This window comes from Ochotona princeps, chromosome 18 (assembly GCF_030435755.1).
Source record: "Ochotona princeps isolate mOchPri1 chromosome 18, mOchPri1.hap1, whole genome shotgun sequence".
NCBI lineage: Eukaryota > Metazoa > Chordata > Mammalia > Lagomorpha > Ochotonidae > Ochotona > Ochotona princeps.
Genome location: NC_080849.1, coordinates 31,807,862 through 31,820,800, shown reverse-complemented (window position 1 = coordinate 31,820,800; position 12,939 = coordinate 31,807,862). Strand labels below are relative to the sequence as shown.

At 36.7% G+C, this 12,939-nt stretch overlaps 1 protein-coding gene across 1 annotated transcript in view; it reads right to left on the bottom strand.

Annotated features, from left to right (window-relative positions):
• The window catches only part of CCDC178 (coiled-coil domain containing 178), a 421,150-nt gene that overhangs the window by 32,231 nt on the left and 375,980 nt on the right, over window positions 1–12,939 (bottom strand). The gene's annotated exons all lie outside the window — the stretch shown is intronic.

Genomic DNA, 12,939 nt, shown 5'->3' with positions numbered 1-12,939 from the left:
GGATACTTTGGAATTTTCAAGATGTAAAGTAAATGGAAGCCTATCCCACTTTAAAATTGGGCAGTAGGCTCTCAGGATGATATCCAGCATGCTCTCAAGAGGATATAAACCACAGTGATAATCCAAACATAACTGATTTAAAAATGGATCTAGCAGAACTGCTTTAAGCTTATTGGGTTGAATCAGGTATCTTGGTCACTTAGGAAAAACCCTAATTTGCTGAAGTATTCTTTTTTCCAAGGCTGTAATGATTTGGCATTAGCTGAGCTCTCCAAGACATCATGTTCACCACTGAGATTCTAAAACAGTTAAAACTCTCCCCATGGGTATGGACAAAAAGAAAACTAATACTGCAGGTATGTACAAATATGAGAAAGGCAAATAAGACAAACATACATTTTAAAGGAATTCTCAGAGTAAACTGAAGGGTAATGTTTTTCATACCCATCTCAACGAGAGCAGCTGTTTATCACTCTATATTTTAGCATAAGTTAGCCAACAAGGATTCATGTATTCCTATGACAACATTTGCTGAAGCCACTTATAGGGAAAATATAAGGAAAGCAACTTTTGAAAGTTTTTATACGGCAGCAGTGGAATCTATTACTAAATCATCTGGAAAAAGGAAAACCAGGAAAAAGACTTAAGACTATAAAAAAATGATACATGTTTAAAAATATCTAAGAAGCTGGGAAGGATGATTTAGCCTGAGAGGGTTTGATTAAAGTGAAATCGGACAATAGAAACCATCTTTGAATACTAGCTCTATCCAGTTCAGGGAATTTTTACAAGTAATAATATCTCACAGTCAACCCTTAAATGGCTAGGAGGCCTTAGAATTTAACCATGTCATGCCATCATTTTTACATTAATGGGTACACTTGAAAGTGTTTTTTTTTTTGGGTGGGAGCTGGAAAACAAACCAGAGTCAGAAGCAGCCAAATTAGGACTATGTGGTAGATACCGAATGGCTTTACATCAAAATGTTGAGCCACTAGGATACCATACTGGTCCCGCGTTTATAAAGTCCTCACCTTGCACGTACTGGGATCCCATATGGGTGCTGGTCCTAATCCCGGAAGCCCTGCTTCCCATCCAGCTCCTTACTTGTGGTCTGGGAAGGCAGTTGAGGACAACCCCAAACCTTGGGACCCTACACCTGTGTGGGAGACCTGGAAGAGGCTCCTGGCTCCTGACTTTGGACTGGCTCAGCTCTGGCAGTTATGGCCGCATGGAAATGAATCCGTGGATGAAAGATCTTCCTCGCTGTCTCTCCTCCTCTCTATATATCTGACTTTGTCAAAAGTTACTGTTCTCTGTCATTCCAGAGCATGAACGTCAAGATGCTTTCAGCATCCCAGTCACAATCTTTGCTGATTCCTTCACTTTTGTTATGACCGGACCAGTTCCATCTCTTCACAGCCATTGTTTATACTACACTTTTTCTGGTAAGAACATGTTTCACTTTTGTTGTGTTTCTTGGAGAATGCACTTTAAAATCTTGAGCCTGTTTAAATTATCTCTTGAATGAGGTGGGTAGAACAGCTATTTTTCTTTTTTTTTTTTAGATTTACTTATTTATATTGTAAACGCAGAGATACACAGAGAAAGATCTTCCATCCACTGATTCACTCCCCAAGTGGCCACAATGGCTGGAGCTGAGCCAAACAGAAGCCAGGAGCAAAGAGCTTCTTCTAATCTCCCATGCAGGCACAGGGTCCCATGGCTTTTGGCCATCCTCAACTGCTTCCACAGGCCACAAGCAGGGAGCTGGATGGGAAGTGGAGCATCCAGGACATGAATGAGTGCCCCTATGGGATCCCAGCACATTCAAGGCAAGGATTTTAGCCATTAAGATATCGTGCAGAGCCAAACATCTTTTTTTGAAAAGAAAATTTGCCATTCTTAAATTTTTCAGTCAGGGTTATGTCTAAGTTCACCAGCTATGTTGGCCGTTTCTGCTGCTACTTTTTGGTTCCATTTAATAACAGCATAAAAAGGATTAGCTTCTTCCTCAAATGGATGTGGACAATCTGCCACTAGAGGCTTACATCTCCAACATCATTTCTTCCCTTCCCAAAATGAATCACCTGCATTGTGGCACAGTGATTAAAGAACTTGCCAGTTTGAGTTCCCACTGCTTTGCTTCTGATTCAGCTCCTGTTAATGTGCCTGGGAAGGCAGCTGCAGGTGGCCCAAGTGTCTGCGCCTTTGTCACCCACCTAGGAAGCTCCAACGGCACCCCTGTGGCTTGACCCAGATCAGGTGGTTGCAGTCATTTGAGGAGCTAAATCAGTGGATGGAAGAGTCTCTCCCTCCCTCCCTCCCTCCCTCCCTCCCTGCCTTTCAAATAACATAACTCTTCTAAAAAACTTGAAGAATCCATTTGTAAATTTTGTTGGGAGAATTGTGTCCTCATAAACCTTTTTTAAGCCGTCAATGACTTCACCATTCTTCCAGCCAAGCTTCTTCCTAATTGGAATGTTTACTTTGGCTTCAAGATTCCCAAACTTCTTATCCTGATCACAGGTGCTCTTTTCAAATGACTGTCTTACTTTTCTTTGTGCCTTGAAGTAGATGCTACTTAGCGATGTTATAAGTTAATGAGTTTATTTTGGGTCCCAAGAGTTTTTTAAATCTAGGCATATTTGTTTCATTATATATATGATCTTCAAGGTCATATATAATTATATATAATATATATATAATATATAATATATAATCACATATAACATATATTATATACAATATAATTATATATAATTATACATATAATATATAATATATAATATATTATAATTATATATCATTTATAATATATATAATATATATAATATATATAGTTATAATATATAATTATATATGACCTTGAAGATTCCTCATAGTTGGCAATGATAACTATTTTAGGAAAGTAGTTATGATAAAAACCCAATGATAAGATAGCAACCAATAATCACTTAGTACATATTAAAATTACTCAACATATTAATCAACAGAAGAAGTGTATAAATGAAAAGCTTTAAGCTGGTGGTAGATGAGCAGGGAAACCTGATTTCTGAGACAACAGCATCCCATTTGCATCTTGGTTTGTGTCCTGGCTAGTTCCCTTCTGATCGAGCTCCCTGGTAATGTGCCTGGAAAACCTGCAAGATGGCCCAAGTGCTTGGGTTCCTAAACACATGTAGGAGGCCTGGAAAAAAGTCTCAGCTCCTGGCTCCTGGTTTTGGTCTGGCCAAGTCCTAGCTGTTATGGCCATCTAAAAAATTAACCAGTAAGTGGAAGATCTATCACCCTCTAACTCTGCCTTTCAAATAAAGATGTATTTATTTTTAATTGGAAAGTCAGATTTATAGAGAAGCAGAGACAGAACGATTTTTCATCCACTGATTCACTCCCCAAGTGGCTGCAATGACTAGAGCTGAGTTGATCTGAAGCCAGGAGCCTCTTCCAGGTCTCCCACAGGGGTACAGGGTCCCAAGGTCTTGGGCCGTCCTCAACTGCTTTCCCAGGCCACAAGCAAGGAGCCGGAAGGGAAGTGGAGCAGCTAGGATATGAACCACTGCCCATACTGGATCCTGTGTCTGAAAGGCAAAGACTTTAGTCTCTGGGCTACTGCATCAAGCCCCAAATAAAACAAATCTTAATGTTAAAATCCAGAAACTTTCTCTAGTGTAATATTTGATGAATATATACAACTATGAATGCCAGGAAGAATGCAAAGATATCAGGGATCAATACTTGTACAGTTTTGTGCGTATTACAGTCAACACAGTAAGAAAAAATTTTTAAGGTATTGGAATTGGAAAAATAGGGGTATACAGAAAATTAACTCTATATAAACAATTCACAGTTTAAGAATGCCATAAAATAACATTTTTATAAATCAAAATATTCAACTTACAAGTTACTGCAAAAATAATGTAATTGACAATGAAATGTGAAAAAGCTAGGTTAAAAGTATGCATATCATTTAATAGTTTTGAGAAAGTTGCAAAATATTTTTAAAAATAATAAAACCTGACTAAATAGAAACTGTGTTCATATTTGTGTTAAGATGGATGGACTTGTCATTTTTCCATAGTCTGCAATCTCATTGGGTTACATAAAAGGAGATGAAATTCATATGGAAGAACAGAGGGGAGGAGAATGGATAAGACGTTTGTGAATTAGAACAAACTCGAAGAATCTGACACATGATATATGAAACTAAGTCCAAGGAAATAAAGCCTCTGCATTAGAATGCATGAGCAGGATTTAGACATAAGAACTGAAAAATGACATAAAATTTAGAGAAAAAGGGTGGGATAGTCAATTTATGTATAAAAACATCAGATCCTTCCCTCACAACACACGAAAGTAAAGCAGGTGATAAACTGAAGAAAGTTAATCTGTAAATATGTTGGAAGAAAGTATGGAGAATAATCTGGAATGGGGGAAGGATTTCTAGGTAAAAAATTAAATTGTAAAAATAATAGACTTAACCATAGTGAAATTTTTCTATGACATTAGCAAAGAAGCCACAGATTGTGAAAATGTGTTACTAAGAAGGACTGTACATACAAAAAGGCCCTAAATACATATATATATGAAAAATATAAAGTGATACACAAGAATATGAACAAATGTAAATAGTTAAAAGGAAACCTTCTTGGCCTATAAATATTTGAAAATGTTCAGTTTCATGGTAGGATACAAATACATTTCATTAGATAACCAAATGTCTAACAAATCTGCCTACATGTAGTATTAGTAACACTGTAGGAAATTTGAACTCTCCTATGGTGATCAAACTTATGCATGATTTGACAGATAGTTTTGAAAGTAATCCACTACTTTGCATTGAATTTGAGCCACTAAATCAAACACAGAAGAGCAGCAACTTTTACGAGCCCTCTTTTTGATTTTAATGTATACTTCAGCCAGACATAATTCCGATGCTCTCAAAGATCATTTTCATCTGCTATATTACTTGCAATTGTGAGACTAAAGAGATAACATCATTACCTTTCACTTGACTGATGAAAAAACACCTTGTCATATGTTTACAGCCTAAACCCTGGTGTTTGAAGTATTCTAAAGTTATAAGTAATATGTGCAGTAAAATACTTGTAGAAATTAGAATGAATATTTTCATTTATTTCTCTATGAAAGTGGAACTAAGACAAGTGTTGGATGAGAGACCCTGGAAGACAGCTAATGGTTAATTCTGAGGTAACAGAAAAGGAAATGACACCATGAAGAGGTGGGAAGAAGGTTTTGAATATGTCCCTTTTGAGTTAAACATGCAAAGAAAATATGGAAAATGCCAAGATTAACAAAATGTGAAGGTCAAAGGTACACAGAAAAGTATCTCATTTATAATTGCCACCTACACTCTGTTGCATGCCTATTTGTTTTAATTTCTTTAGGTTCAGGTGACTTTTCTGCAGAAAGGCATTGTCTGTTTCGTGGCTCAGTAGTTCTTGGAGAATTTATTATCTGTTCTTTTTTTTTCAAAGATGCATCTTATTTTCATTGGAATGTTAGATATACAGAGAGGAGGAGAGACAGGAAGAACCTCCATTTGCCGATTCACCTCAAGCAGCCGCAATGGATGGGTAGCAGGGCTGCTGGGACAAGAACTGGTACCACATGGGCTCCCAGCACAGGCAAGGTAAGGACCCCAGCTGCTGGGCTACTGCGCTGGGCCCTCTTTCCTGTTCTTTAAAGCATATCTTACTCCACTTGGTCTACTGGTAAAATATGAAAATAGCTAATGCACAAGTCGTCATCTATCTACAAAATTTTGTGTTAACTGTAACAAAGGCATTCTGCATATTAAATGTGTTACATCAATAAGAATTACTATTTCTAGCCACTTCACAATCTGCAAATTTTAGTTTGTTTTAATCTTTACTGGGCTTACATAGTTAATGTAACTGTTGGGTAGAAACTTCACAACTGATTTCACAGAAAATTGAAGATTAACATAAATGAAATGCTAAAAGGTCACCATTGAGTGTAAGTATGAAAAATATGAAGCTAAATGCAGAGAAATTTTTGCAAGTTCATATACAGATTGTATATTACTATGTTGGAACTTATTTTTACTAAAATGTCTAAATTGTGCATTATAGAACAAATACCCTTTGCAAACATGGTCTAGATAAAATTAAATCATCTTTAGAGACATATGGTACTCAAAATTAAGTCCCCAATGCTCATAATTTAACTGGGTTTGCAATTTAAGAATCCTGGAGTAAAAGAAAGGGAACATTTCAAGGAAATGAGAAATGTCCTTATAATGGATTTCTGCTTCCAAGAATCAGACATAACAACAGTCTTTTTAATTAAAATACAAATACCATATGTAGAGTTATCTGAAAATGAACCATAAATTGTCTTGCCAGAACACAAAGACCAGTCAATACTGAAAATGCAGAACTCCTATAGTATACAAACATAATCCTCACTGCCAGGGCAGTCAGTTCATGGGCAACACTCAAAGTCTTTGTCAATGAATAATGGTTTGCCCATTACTGAACTAGTGAAAACATAACTACTAAAGCTAAAACTGCATAAGGGCAAGTTACCAACAATAACTCGTTTATACTTTGAGGATGAACAGCGTGCTTATAAAAAACTGGATGGTGGTTGAGAAGAACTGATTTTCTGCATGAAAACTAGAATCCCTTGGATGCAAAACATGACATTAACACAGCCAGTGCCTTTACCGATGCAGCATGTCTACTGCAAGAATTGTGGAACAAATGCTAATTCCTGAAGTAAAACTCATCTCGGGCAGATTCTTAAGGGCAGTGAATATACCTCATAGGATACTATCATGGTGGATACATGGCATTGTACATTTTTTCCAACCCAAAGCATGTGTAAGTCTGGGGGCAAACCCTAAATAATGGGCTCCAAGTGAGAAAAGGTTGTGAGCTCATATGCATCACTTGGATCGAATAAGCCACTTGGTAGGAAGATATTAATAGAGGAGATGTTTAATGTTTGAGACAGCTAGAGAGTTTTGGGGGAAATCTCACTTTAAATTTTCCTTAACTTTTTAGATATTTTCTTAACTCCTGTTATGTTGAGATAGGAATTTGGAGTGGGTAAATGCCAGTGATGATACGTAACAGCTGTTAGTCTTAAGGCATGTATGTGAATTATCAAAGGTATCTAAAGATTTGAAAGTTCATCTGATATGACCGCTAGAGAACTTGTAAATTTTACAGGTGAGAAGAATGCCACTCAGAGCAAAAATATGATTAAAAAATCTTTGGCAGAAAATTTGACAGAGCACTTAGCTTTCCTATCTACAAGCACAGGGAAACAAACTTTAGTTCAAGTATGTGGAAGCAGCAGTAAATATTGAACAACTGACAAAGGAAAGGAAGCAGCCTGCTGAAATGCTGGATTTGTCTTTGTGCCAATTAAAATGATACTGAAAGCTTTGGTAAAATATGACAAAGGCCACCTGGGAAAAAATAACAGGATTTTTCCTACAGGTATATTTCAGATAATTAATGGAAGCATGAGCATACACACACACACAAACACATAGACACCTTGATTTTATCCAGAATACTAAATAACGGTTAGAATTTCAACCTGCCTATTACATGGTTTTGCATATGGAAAGCATTCTGCCTCCCTCAATTTGACAGATAAGTAAAACAGATAAGCAAAGACATGTGAATGCAATTTTAATTCAGCAGAGTGATGTGGAGATCACCAGGCAAACAGCAAAAGCCTTATCCGTTCTGCTATTCTAATAACCCAAACAATAGCAATCACAGACCTCTACGGATTTTTGGGCAAGGCAAGAATGACAGATACACAAAGTCTGGTTAATACTGATTTTTTTTTCTGTAGTACTGTTATCAAGCTACACACACACAAATCTCCAAAGTTATGAGATATTTCTGTATTATCAAATCTGTTCCACAGACTGGTGTAAATCACATAACTTTTCCTCAAAAATCTCTCTTGTCAGCTGCATAGGTGTGACTTAAAACGACCCCTCCCAGCTGGAGCTACTCACTAGAGAAACTCATAAAAGCTGTTATTCAAAGTATGAAATGAACAATGCATTTCAAACATCTGTATTAGGATCTGTTAATATATAAACATTGTTGGTATAATTGAATGAAAACTTCTGTGGTATATACTACTGGGTTTTTTTTGTTGAATGAAGGTCAGATCTATCCATTAATAAAACCATGTTTCTTGTGCACTTTTAGATTCATGCTATGACATTTAATGTATATTTTAACATTTTTATCTAATAGGCTGAGAAATTTATAGCGTTTTTACTAAGTTTTATACATATCTCTAAAACATTTGATCAAAGTGTATGGATAAGTTTAGGTTTTATTTGTTAATATAAACCAATGAAAATATACACTTAACATTTTTTAAAAATCAAAAAATACTTAGAATTAAGACAAGAGTATAAAGTAGGAGTCTCATAATAAAAATACTTCTCATAATGAAATTCTAACATTTTGAACAAAAAACTTTGTAAAGCAGTTTACGTGAAAGCTAAATGTGGAAAGTGATACTGTCACTGTGTCTTACAAATGAATGTATTTCTGAAGTATTCACTTCCATGGCTTCTTGTCGTTTGTCCAAGTGTAATTAAGTCCTTTAATTTTAAAATGTGGCCAGATAGAATGTTTTAAGCTGGCAGTCTTTAATAAGCTGTAGAGAAAAATTTGAGTTTCCACATCGTATCTCGTGAGATCTGCTTGCTTAAATGCTTGTGAATCAATGAGCTACTTGAAAAATCACATCACTAAAATTCACAGTAACATATCAAACAGTTCTGGTGTTCACTCATTTTGAATCAAAAATAGAAATGTTTCTTCTTGCTAAGACATTAGGTTTCGTTGTAAATAATTCAAGAATTTATATCTTACAAGCAAAGTGTTTCAGAATTTAGCTATTTTGAAATTATTTGCAAAAACGAAACCATACTGTAAAGTATGTGACCTAATTTTGCAAAATAGCAGAGCTTGGGTACAGAATGAAATTTGTCTATAGTCATAAGAATAGTACACATCTCATTTAAAATTAAATTCTTGTGGCTTTTTCTTAGCTTCTTGCTATTTATCTAGAATTACTTTGTAGATATTAAAATAAGTAATATTGCAAATGCCATGAATGTCAAAACTTTTGGGAACCATTTGTTGGTTTTAATCACAGCACAAAACTGAATCCATGTTAAAACAAATCTTCAAGATATTAATAAAATGTCTGATTTGTCACTGATTTTTTTTTCAGGAAATAATAGGAATCAAAGAATGGGAAAAAACATTGATGCCAATGACTGATATACATGGAATGATATTGGCAAATGATGTTTTGCCACATTTCAGAAGTTTCTGGTTGTAATCCTTGATTATTTCAAAATGCAGGCAGACCTGGCTATTACCATGCCATGCGGTTTTGTATTGCAATGTCATTTGAATGTTAATTACCTTGCTTAAGCCATCAATATGATAATACTAAACTAATAACAATATCAGTAGGATAGACTGTCCTATGGCATTCTCAGTTCTCCATAAGAAAGTGAAATCATCCTGTTATCTTTTCTCTCTCCACTTCTGCAACTTGTTTTGTGCCCCATGCTCTGCCTTCCATTCCACTCAATGGCTCTAGGAAAAATCACCTGCAGTACCTAATATGTGTACAGCTTTACTTCTTTTTTTTAAAATTTATTTATTATTTTTAATTCATTAATTACATTGTATTATGTAACACAGTTTCATAGGTACTTGGATTCTCCCCACCCCTCCCCAAACCCTCCCACCATGGTGGATTCCTCCACCTTGTTGCATAACCACAGTTCAAGTTCAGTTGAGATTCCCCCATTGCAAGCATATACCAAACATAGAGTCCAGCATCTTATTGTCCAGTCAAGTTCAACGGCTTCTTAGGTATACCCTCTCTGGTCTGACGACAGAGCCAGCAGAGTATCATCCCGATCAATTAAAAGCTCCAACATACCATCAGCACAAATTTACATCATTATGGTATTAATTGACATAGTAATGAGTAACCAATATGTTAAAAGTAAATGCGAGTTCTTAACCACCTTCTAAGCCTTCACTTCCATGGTACATCTTTGGGTACTCCCTATTGCTCTGCACTTCTTTCGCCATCTCATTTGCTGCTCCCTTTCCTTTTGTTACATAAATATCAGTGACTCAAAGATTCTGCCCTTAATTCTCTCCTTCTTTGTATGCTCTGAGTAACCTCGTACAGTCCTGTGATTTAAAGCACCGACCAAACTATGTCTCCAGTGCTTCACTTCAAATGTAGAAACATCTACATTTGTAAGTACATTTGCCACTAGTTATCAGACATTTCTCCTTGTTTGATTGAATGTCAAGCTCAAAGCCCAAAAATGAATCCTCTGGGTCTAGGAACCCTCTCTTCCTACCTACCTTTTGCTACATTCCTGTGATTTAGAATGCATTGCCAATATCCACAATGTTACCCAAGCTGAAACAGCTGGAGACATACCCTTCTCACTCACCTCTTCTTCCACAGACCATTCACTGTAAAGGTTTCCTCAGTTTTAGCTTTTAAGTGTTTATCCACTGGGTCTTTTGTTTCTAATGCATAACTGATTTCCAACACTATTCAGAAAGTTACCCCCATTTTAGCTACATTAGTTTTAGATGATAAAAATAACAAATATTTACTTATTCATCCTTCTTTCTTATTCAAAAGTATAAAATTAATGCATAATTAGGCTTTAAAGGATAACTTTCCTAAGAGTGGTAGTAATTGTGTGAACTGATGCGTGTGATGCTTCAGCTGAGACTAGACAAGAAGGCTTGCTGGTGAGGATTATTACTCATGTTTTTGGAGACAAAGAAGTAGTGTCAAAATTGCCCTGTGAACATGGTTTACAATCATAGGCTCTAACATAAGCAAAGCAATACAGAGGTAGAAAATCTAGTATCAGATTGTAAAGATATATTTAACAGTTTCATTGGGAGTCCTTTGAGAGTAGAGATGAATATTGCATATCTTCACATCCAGGTATGCTTGTCTCCATTATATAGTTCTTACACCCTTGCCTGCCTATAAGAATTGTTTGTAACAACAAAGGGCACAAATAATGGAAAAATTCATACATTAAGAGATTTTGTTTCCAAAGGTTAGCTTAAGTAAATAAGGTAGTAAAATATTTGTTTAACACAGTTAACTATTGGGCAAAGGTTTTAGTTATTTTTAAGATTTGCTTATTTTTATTGGAAAGCCAGATTTACAAACAGAAGGAAAGACAAAGATTTTTCCATCCACGGAGTCACTCCTCAAATGGCCAGAGTTGAGCCTATCCAAAGTCAGGAGCCATGAGCTTCTTCCAGGGCTCCTAGGCATGTGAGAGCAGGCACTGGGGCTATCCTTCACTACTTTGCTCAGGCCACAGGCAGGGAGCTGAGTGGGAAAAGGGGCAGCTGGGACACAAATCGGTGCCCATATGGGATGCCTGTCATTGGAGGTGGAGGATTAGACAGTTGAGTTAAAGTGTTGGCCCCTTAATAATTACATTGTTCTGTAAATTAAGCATCTTTCCAATGTCAGTGTTTGACATTAGTGCTGCATATTTTAATTATTGGCTGTAGATTTTTGGTATTCTAACACCATCACACAAAGATGACTATATATGCTATGATAAATTTACTTGAATGTAATCATTTTTACCATGTTGTAAATAAGAACATCATGATGTGGGGCTAAACATATGAAAACAATGAAAACAGTGCCAAAATTACTGACTGCCAATAAAGAGATAATTGCTAAGTCAGAAAGCTGTTGTTAATAATATCCTTAAGCTGGGCCTGGCGGCATGGCCTAGCAGCTAAAGTCCTCACCTTGAACGCACCGGGATCCCATATGGGCGCCGGTTCTAATCCCGGCAGCTCCACTTCCCATTCAGCTCCCTGCTTGGGGCCTGGGAAAGCAGTTGAGGATGGCCCAAAGCTTTGGGACCCTGCATCCGCATGCGAGACCCGGAAGAGGTTCCTGGTTCCCGGCATCGGATTGGCGCAGCACCGGCCGTTGCGGCTCACTTGGGGAGTGAATCTTCGGACAGAAGATCTTCCTTTCTGTCTCTCCTCCTCTCTGTATAACTGACTTTGTATTAAAAAAATAAAGCTTAAAAAAAAATCCTTATGCTAAACTGAATTAATATGATAATAAGGGTTTTAATAGTGACCATTCTTCCTAGAAGAGAAGATCTGGTGGGGAGCTCAGGCATCATGGGAAAGGATAAAGAAAAAAACTACAGCACACAGGTCAGGTGTCTCAGAAAGTGGCCCTAAAGGAGAGAAAGGCCAGCAACAATGACAAACTTGCAAAAACAAAAGACAAGTAGCAAGCAGTACATGGTGCAGAGCTCACTCAACTTTAAGATACGGCTTCACTCCAGAATTCTACAAAACATTCCGAACAGAGCTGACCCCAATCCTCTACAAACTCTTCAAAACAATAGAAAAAGAGGCAACCCTTCCAAACTCATTCTATGAAGCCAACATTACCTTAATCCCAAAACCAGACATAGAACTAACAGAGAAGGAAAACTACAGACCTATCTCTTTGATGAACATTGATGCTAAGATTCTCAACAAAATCCTAGCCAACAGAATTCAAAAACACATCAGACAGATCATTCATCCAGATCAAGTAGGATTCATCCCTGGAATGCAGGGATGGTTCAACATTCGAAAATCTATAAATGTGATACACCACATCCAAAAACTGAAAAACAAGAATCACATGATAGTATCAATAGATGCGGAAAAAGCTTTCGACAAAATCCAACATCACTTCCTACTAAAAACCCTAACCAAGGTAGGCATAGATGGAAAAATCCACAACATAATTAAAGCCATAGATGAAAAACCCAACGCCAGCATCATACTGAATGGAGAAAAG